This window comes from Pleuronectes platessa, chromosome 6, assembly GCF_947347685.1.
Source record: "Pleuronectes platessa chromosome 6, fPlePla1.1, whole genome shotgun sequence".
Lineage (NCBI taxonomy): Eukaryota > Metazoa > Chordata > Actinopteri > Pleuronectiformes > Pleuronectidae > Pleuronectes > Pleuronectes platessa.
Window position 1 is genome coordinate 9,912,250 of NC_070631.1, and position 8,270 is coordinate 9,920,519.

The following is an 8,270-nucleotide window of genomic DNA, read 5'->3' on the forward strand; positions in this document are numbered from 1 at the left end:
TGTGGTGGTTTATTGATAAACAAAGTGGGCAGATGCACAGCTTGTCAGAATAAAAACCACAAAACGTATTAATTCTTCAAAACAAATATCCAGTCCCTTCAGTTAGAGTCCTTCTCTGCACACAAGCTGCTTGAGTGTGCTCCCTAAATGTCTGCTCTCCGATTTCTGAACCGGTGGCTCGGTCCTCTATTCACTGTGAACCGTCTTGCTCGTGAGGTGAAGCTCGTCGAGCTCTGAGTCAGAAGGTTTTTTGCCCTCGCTTTTCAATCTCAGCCCAGATGTGACATCTGAGGAGGAGCTGTTGGAAAATTCCAATTGAATTTAAATTGTTTTATCTTTTATTAACAAAGTATTTTCATCTTTGGCAGATGTGACAGAGAGTGGGTGTTTGGCCTCATTCAGGCAGCTAGCCTTTACACATCGTGAGGCAGTCAATGAGTTCTGATGCTTCGGCTGTTATCATACATTTCCCAAGAAAAATCATGGAAGTTTAGATTTTCCTTCATATTTACAATCGATCATACACAAAAGAGGTCTGAATCTCCTGAATGTCAATACGTGGATTAAGTCAACCTATGGTAGAAATGGTCAAGCATTCTCTCAACACAGTGGCACTTAGCGCTTTGTTAGATGTGCACAGAGCCGCTGGAAGATGACCAGGCACGGTGAGCCGAGCATTTTGCAATAGCAAGCGTTTTTTGAACGAGCAAGGACTGAATATTTGAGCTAGCACATAAACTAAAGGAAAGGCCTGGGACACACTAGCGGGTGACATGAGGCATGAGACGCTGCCACAAGGGGAAGGAGTAATATGTCGAGCCAAAGAGCAGTGGAGAACATAATGTAGTTTTCAACGCCTGAGGGGAAAAGACAAGCCAGGAGAAAAAGAAAATGTGCAGCAGGTGTGAAAAATGAAACATGGTCTTCATCCAAACAACATGCGAGCGGGTCAAATGAAATGAAATAAAGACAATGAGAGAAGATTAAAGTTAGCCAGCTGCAAAACTGTGATTTATCACCGGCCTGGTCGCCTTCTCCCACACAGCCTGAGGCACAAACACAGAGCAAGCAAACATACAGTTATTACTTCCACTTGCACAGAAGACATTTTGCACAAATAAAATAAGAGTAAAATGAAAATCTTTTTATAACTATGTTACCATGGTTTGTTATCTCCGTTCTGCTTTTATCCTGGTGTTTGGTAGAAGTTATGCTTTTGCACTATTAAAGGAAATTAAGAGTACAATAAAAATGCTTCTATCTCACACCAGTGCTGTTCTTAACCAACCACAGGACTTCACTCACCTGGTTAAACTTAATATTTAGCAGGAACTTAAACTGTGAAATGTCATCGGGGGACTTACAGGCCAACGAGCAAACAGAGAAATGGGAAAAAGGTCCGAGACGAAATGCAGCTTAAACATTAGTCAGTTGTGAAAGCGGTTAGACGACACGAATATGCTTTATGTGTACAAACACAGCACGTTCCTGAGGCTGGCACGGTCAATGGGATTTATGTTAAGAGACAACGCGCACTTTATGGGATTGTCGATTAGATCATAGCACAGTGTCCTGCCAAGCAAGACACACTGTACGTGCGTTCCTGTGAAGGACGGAATGCTCAATGTGTGCTTCAAGGGAATGTAAGCGTTGCTGAGTATATTTGTTTGTTGTAGGCTCAACTGCTTGTTTACCACAGGCTAAAATCCCTCTTATCGCTTTGTCAAGTTGTAAAACTCAATTAATTCTTAATCAAATTGCTCCGGTCGACTAATCAGATAAGCTGCTGCCTTGAGATTTGACTGAAACTGACACAAGCTCATCACCTCAGCACATGGAAGTCAGGTCTTGATTTCTGAGTTGATGTGGAATCTCAGCTCTGTAGATCACAGAGGAGCGAACTGCGCAGCACCTGCTGGATTTTTTCCACTTAACGATTTTGAGTTAATTTAGGTCATTACATTTTTCACTCCAGCAAGTTATTTTACAGCCAGTTTGATCTATGTATCCTTTTATATAAAAGCTGTTTGGATAATTTTTCTTACAGCCTTTCAGTTACAGTTTCATGTTCGGAGACCATGTTCCTTTTGTAAAACTCTGCCTGACCCCTGCCTCAAAGTCATGCGTTTAACCATAGCTGCATGGTTCTATAGGTGCAGTGTTAGCCGGTCGGTCAATCCATCGCGGAACTTATCTATTGATGTGGATTTCTGAGAATCATCTTCTCCAGGGGACATATCCCACTGGTTTTGTTGATCCTTTGACTCTGGTCCTGAGGCACCACTAACAGTTTAGTGGTGCTTCACAGAAGGGAGGAGGCACAAACCCACAGAGGGCACCTAGGAGGTCAGCAGTAACACTTCAAGATACAAATTCAGACCGTGTAGATTTGCTTCTTTACCTGTTGCCATCTGTTCCTATTTTTGTGACCATTGTTACCAGTAAACTGCTGAAGCCTTGATGCCGCGTCGTTGGAGTCCTGCTGAGCTGTGACAGTTGCTGCCGTCTGTCAGATGAGCGTCAGGGATATTGGGTTAAATCAAAACACTGCAGCAACTGATACTGTAAGCAGGTTCTACTAATGCATGGGTGGACCCTCTGAACCAGTTCATTGTGTAGCTTACACACTCCACAAATCAGTAAACATTAGACACCATGTAAAAATACAATAGCCTTTAAGCAACATAATGATTGTGGTAATGATGCGTTTACCTTTGTGTTGAATCAATGCCAAAGATGCTAATGATTAACTACCTACTGAGCTGATGCAGGCTGTGATTGGTCCAGTTGGTGGCCGTCCTTTCAATGGACAAACAAGCAAACAACACTCAACCTGCTTCTTTGAACACTACACACAAAAAAAGCAGTTCTAGTTATTTGAGAGTTGATATTATTTTGGCTTTGTGTACAGAGAAACAAATATACTGCAGCTTTTTATTTATTGAAATGTCAAATCTGAATCTGTGAATGATGCAAACGGTGTCCCTCAAGGCTCAATCTTGGGGCCTGTTCTGTTCACTGTCTATAAAGAAGACATTGTTTCATCAATTATAATTTCTGTCTTAATACTGATGATACTATTTTGCACTAAATGTCAGATGCTATAAATAATACAGCATTGCTCCATTATTTGCTAAGACTGATACACATTAAAAGAGTCACAGAGTACAGGTATCTTGGAAACTGGATGAATGAGAAGGGAATTAATAGATTAGCTTGTCCTGTTGGAATAAATCATGTTCCTGGCAGTAGTGTATCATGTTGACATTTTATAAATGCATGGCTCCGCTGCGCCTCTGCAGCCCCTGGATACTGTTAATTGTCACTAAGATTTATCACTGGCTATAACTATAAGGCTCGTCACTCTGACCTGTCAAGGTGACGTGGTCCTGCCTCAGTGAAAGTCATGCTGCTGACACTAAGTTTCTTTCGTCCACACGTCCTTTACTGTTCTTTCTAACCTCATTCATTACTCTGTTGCTGTCGCCTAGCACCAGCCACACTCAACTGATTGGATCACGTTGCTGGTGTCGACTGTTTTCACTGAACTTGGGAAATCCAATTTTTATAGACACATGAAACTGATTAATTTTCTTTGAACTCTAATGCTTTAGTCATACTGTAACTATAGGGTTAGGGTTTAACGATAATTTAAATTAAGTTAGGTTTCAGTTTTTTTTTTCTTCAGTTAGGTGAAGTCTGTGTAATATGTATTTAAAAAAAATCTTCATGAGTTTGAACAAGCTTTGATCCATCAGAACGTCCAGATAAACACACAGTCCTCACATCTACCTCTCTGCAAACCTTTTTAAGTCTCACAAGTTATTCAATGTCTCATGACATCATCAGCGGTGCAGCTGCTTGTGACCCATTGAGTCCCGCCGCACCAGACACCAGGATCATCCAGCACAACATTTATAAAATATTTATCTAAACATTAGAAACACCTCGATCACAGCTCCGCAATTAATGTGTCTTCCTACACGTGCACATTTTCAGACATCTGTTAGGTTATATGAAAACAGGAAATCTGTGAAGACAAAGATGTAGTGGCAACAAATTTGTGTTTGCCCATGTCACATTTTAAGATTTGACACAAGGAATATTTTTTTTTTATACATGGTGTCTGCCTGTGTGTACTTTCTTGCGATGTGCTAAATTGGTCACTTCACACTGAACCGTTTACACTGTTTACATTTAGTCTCCTCAGTGGATAGCAGGGCCACAAGACGTCAGATTTGACCAGAGGGAGATTAGAGAAGGGTGGTCTGTCTAAGCTGGATTGCTCTTCACGGCGCTAAAAGCCAAACAACGAATGTCATCAATAAATAACGCTTCCTCCTCACAGAAGATGAACATTCGAGTGTGGCTGCTTAAAGCAGTAGATTAAAATAAATCGAGGAACAGGCAGCATGACTAGTCATCAGGATGCTTGAAGTGTTTTCTGCCCAATTGCCTTCATTTTCTCAGGCGGTTGGGTGAAGTAAATACAGTGTAGTGGAGAATATTTAGGTGTACTTGAATTTCTTCTTCTCACCCTGATGGCCACATCATTGTGCGTGCATTGAATGAGCAACAGCAAGTACTGTAGATAGTAATTGGGGCAGATGTAGTGCTATTTTAAGAAAGTGGTAAACCTGGAGGAAACAAGTTTTTCTTTATTGGCTGAACAGTTTGGTGTTGATGGCTGGTGGGAGATGAACATGCATTTTGACAATTTCACATTAAAAGCAACTATTTAAAGCCAAACTATATGGTAATTGGTGTATAAGTAATGTCTTTAAACACTTGTGTACCACAATCTTAACTGTCATTGCATGTGTATTTTTCCAGTCAAATATAAAATTGTGTGGTTATTCTGACACCACAGAAACTCAAATAAATTACTTCAACTTTGTTTCTTAAATAATCCTCTTTTGCCTGTTTTTTGGGGGGGCACGGAGGCTGTGCCTGAATACTACAATACCCATAAGTCACAGGTGCACTTCTAGAATTATAGTTGGTGAAATCACCTAAAATTGACCAAGAATTTATACAAAGTTTTAATGAAAGAACTGGATATTTTCTCACAGTTTTAAAGCTTTTGTGTGTATTACTTTACAGGGAGAGTTTTCTGTTGATAAAAGACATAGAAGTGTCCCAACCCTAAGAAATTAATGGCGCCTTTACTCCTGAAACCAAAACTGCAAAAATTGCAACTCTATAGATGATATCCTCTAAAATAAAACTGGTGGACATTCCATCATTTTCTTGAATGTGTTGCATTTTGTCTGCCTCAGCCTGTCCTCCATTAAGACAGACGTCCTCTACTCTGCAGCTCTTTGCTTGTATTCTACAGTGTGTAAGCTGTGAACGCCTTTGTCACTTAGTCAGCTCTGCCAAAAAGCTGCATGCACAGAAGTTGTCACAGTCTGCTCATCTCCTGTCTGCTGGTATTTTTCCACTCACCTGTCTCTGCTCCACTCTGCCAGTCAGCCACACCTCCTCATCAGGCCAACTCTCCACACCTGTGACAGCCCTGACTGCCAGTGTTGTGCAAGTTCACACCTCTCATGAACTAGTTCAAAATTCAGTTCATACAAGTAAACATGAATAGTTCACGTTCATAGTTCACGATTTAAATTCTGAACGAGTTCATAGTTCAGTTCATTTCATAGTTTTAAGGTGGAAAGTTAGAATGAAATACTTAACTTGTTAAAGAAAACCTCATCCATCACTACCCCTTGCCTTTACTGTCGGAGTCTTTATCAGACAGTGTGTAAAAATCCCTCTCTGCTTTCTCTTGCCATCTGTATATGAGACCGAGAGCTGTTGTGTTGCAGGTATGGCCTGGCCCTTTAAGGAAAGTTTGTATTGTGTGACGTAGTGCACCTGGGTATTGTGGGACAAGACGCTAAAAGTGTGTGAATAACGAGAAGTGACGGACCACCTAGAGGTGATTCGAGTGTTGCTTCTGCTGTATATCCGAGAAATAAAGTGGCCGCATTCCAAGTAAAGAAACATCTCCTCCTCCTTCTTCACGGAGTGGTCCGGACAGCGAGCCAAGATAACCCGTGAGCCGAGCTCAAGACCACGGCTCGGAGTCGAGACACTGGCCAGAGAAGAAAACACTTGTAATACGTTGCTTGTTTGGTGTGCATGTGTGTGTGCGATGAATCATGGGTACCGTAGTGCGAAGTCGAGTTACTTGGTTCAGGTTAGGCTACATTCGGACATTTCACGGGCACTGAGCAACGACATGGTGCAAGCATTCGATTTAGACAGCGTCTCTCCTCAGGAGAAGGAAAACATTCCGTAACGTTTTAGCTAGACCCCAGATAATATTGTAACGGACTGGTAGTTAGGTTTATGTTCTGTTTGACTGCTATGTGTTTGTTATGACTTATGTTCAGCTAACTACACCATGTCAATAAGTATTGGGATTTCCAGAGGGTCAGTGAACCAGTCGGGGTGGGGCAAGTGACAGTTCTAGAACCAATGGCTGGAGAGTTACCTGGCATTGGCTGATGAGTTTGCATGTCAAGGGTGAATGAGGAAGGGGACTGAAGAACACAGTGGTGGATGACAGGAGTGTCGGAGTTACGAACAAGAAGTGTGTCGTGTTCGCTGGACTTTAATAAAGTTACACATAAAGAGAGAAGTTTCCTGTCGTCTATAAGCGAGGACGCTGAAATATGAACGTGGTCACCGTTCAAATTCATTATTTGTCATTGAGTTGCGTTCAGTTCATCGTTCTCACAAAAGTGAACGTGTTTGTTCATGCACAACACTGCTGGCTGCATTTAAGCCTGCTCCTGTCTCTGCTTCAGTGCCAGATTGTCTTGTGTTATGCCTGACTTCCAGCGTGTTTTCCCCGGACTGATCACCTGTTGCCGACCCCGTCGATCCCCGACCTGCCTGCCTCGCCTCTGCCCTGGATATTACCTCAGTCTTCTGTCTTCGACCACGAGTTTCGCCTATTCCCTCCTGGTTATGCTCCTGCTCGGCTCTGTGGCTACACAGCTCACCACTGGACCTGTCTGCCAGCTAGGTAACCCATCAGCTGTTGACTTTACCTTCAGTCAGCGGCACCAGGCTTGCTCCTGCTCAGATCTCGCAGATGATCACTGTGAGCAAAGACTTTTCACCCTGCCACTGTTTGAACTGTTAAAGACTGCAGTGAACAATAAAGGTCATTACCGACTGGTATTTCGTCTGCATGTGCTGCTTTTGGGTCCTCACCAAATCCGTGACAGTAGTGAGTGTGCGACAGCTGTTATTTCAATGTCTCAGATATTTCATCAACATTTGATAAACAGGAGTATTTATTTTGAGTTAGCTTTAATATAGACTCAAAGCTTAAGAACTCATATCAGGATTTGGGTGTGATTGATTTGATTGGGACCAATTTAATTTATTTCTTTACTCTGTACTACATGACGGTCATAGCCAGGTGGTCTCGCCAAGAGGTGACCTAATCAGCCCCTACACCTTTACACCTCTACACCTTTGCGACAGAGAAAGAAAGACACATTTATTTCTGATTACGATCTATTCTTCTTCCTTGTCCGTACTTGTCCGTACCACTTGGTTCATGCGGATGACGCCGGAACCAGGTGGTACGGACAAGTACGGACAAGGAAGTTGTGCAGCCGAGGTGAGTTTCTGTAACTGCTGATTGAGGATATCATCAAGGTATCCTGCCAAAGAGCAGGTGGTGCGGCGGAACACAAAGGCGTTGACAGACGGAGAATAGAATGGACATAGTGGATTTTGAGCTTTTCAAAATTCCTCCATAAACATATTCTCTTTTGTAATATATAAAAAACATACAAAACTGCATTCTGTACCTGGTAACTGTATCAATACACTTTTCGTGGTATTGATATTACACCTGTCGAGGTCAAGATCAAACTGGATTATATTAAAGGGATAGTTCAACCAAAAATTACAGTTCACTCATTGTCAGCTCACCACTAGACCGATGGACGGGTGGGTGAAGTGTTTGAGTCGACTCACTTCGGGAGTTTAATGGGTAAACAGTGTTGCAGCCACCCCTCCATCGGCATAGTGGTGAGTATATAATGAGTGAGGTTTAATTTTTGGGTGAATTATCCCTTTAACAACCAGGGTTATATGAAAGCTAATCGGCTGCTAGGTTTGATCCTCGTCTAGTTTATTTCACTTACACAGCTCTGCGGTCAATGAAGGCGCTTTTGTCTCCATTCAATGGTACAGTTTACATGAATCTATGCAATAGTACTACCGCTTTCATGATACAACATTTAAGA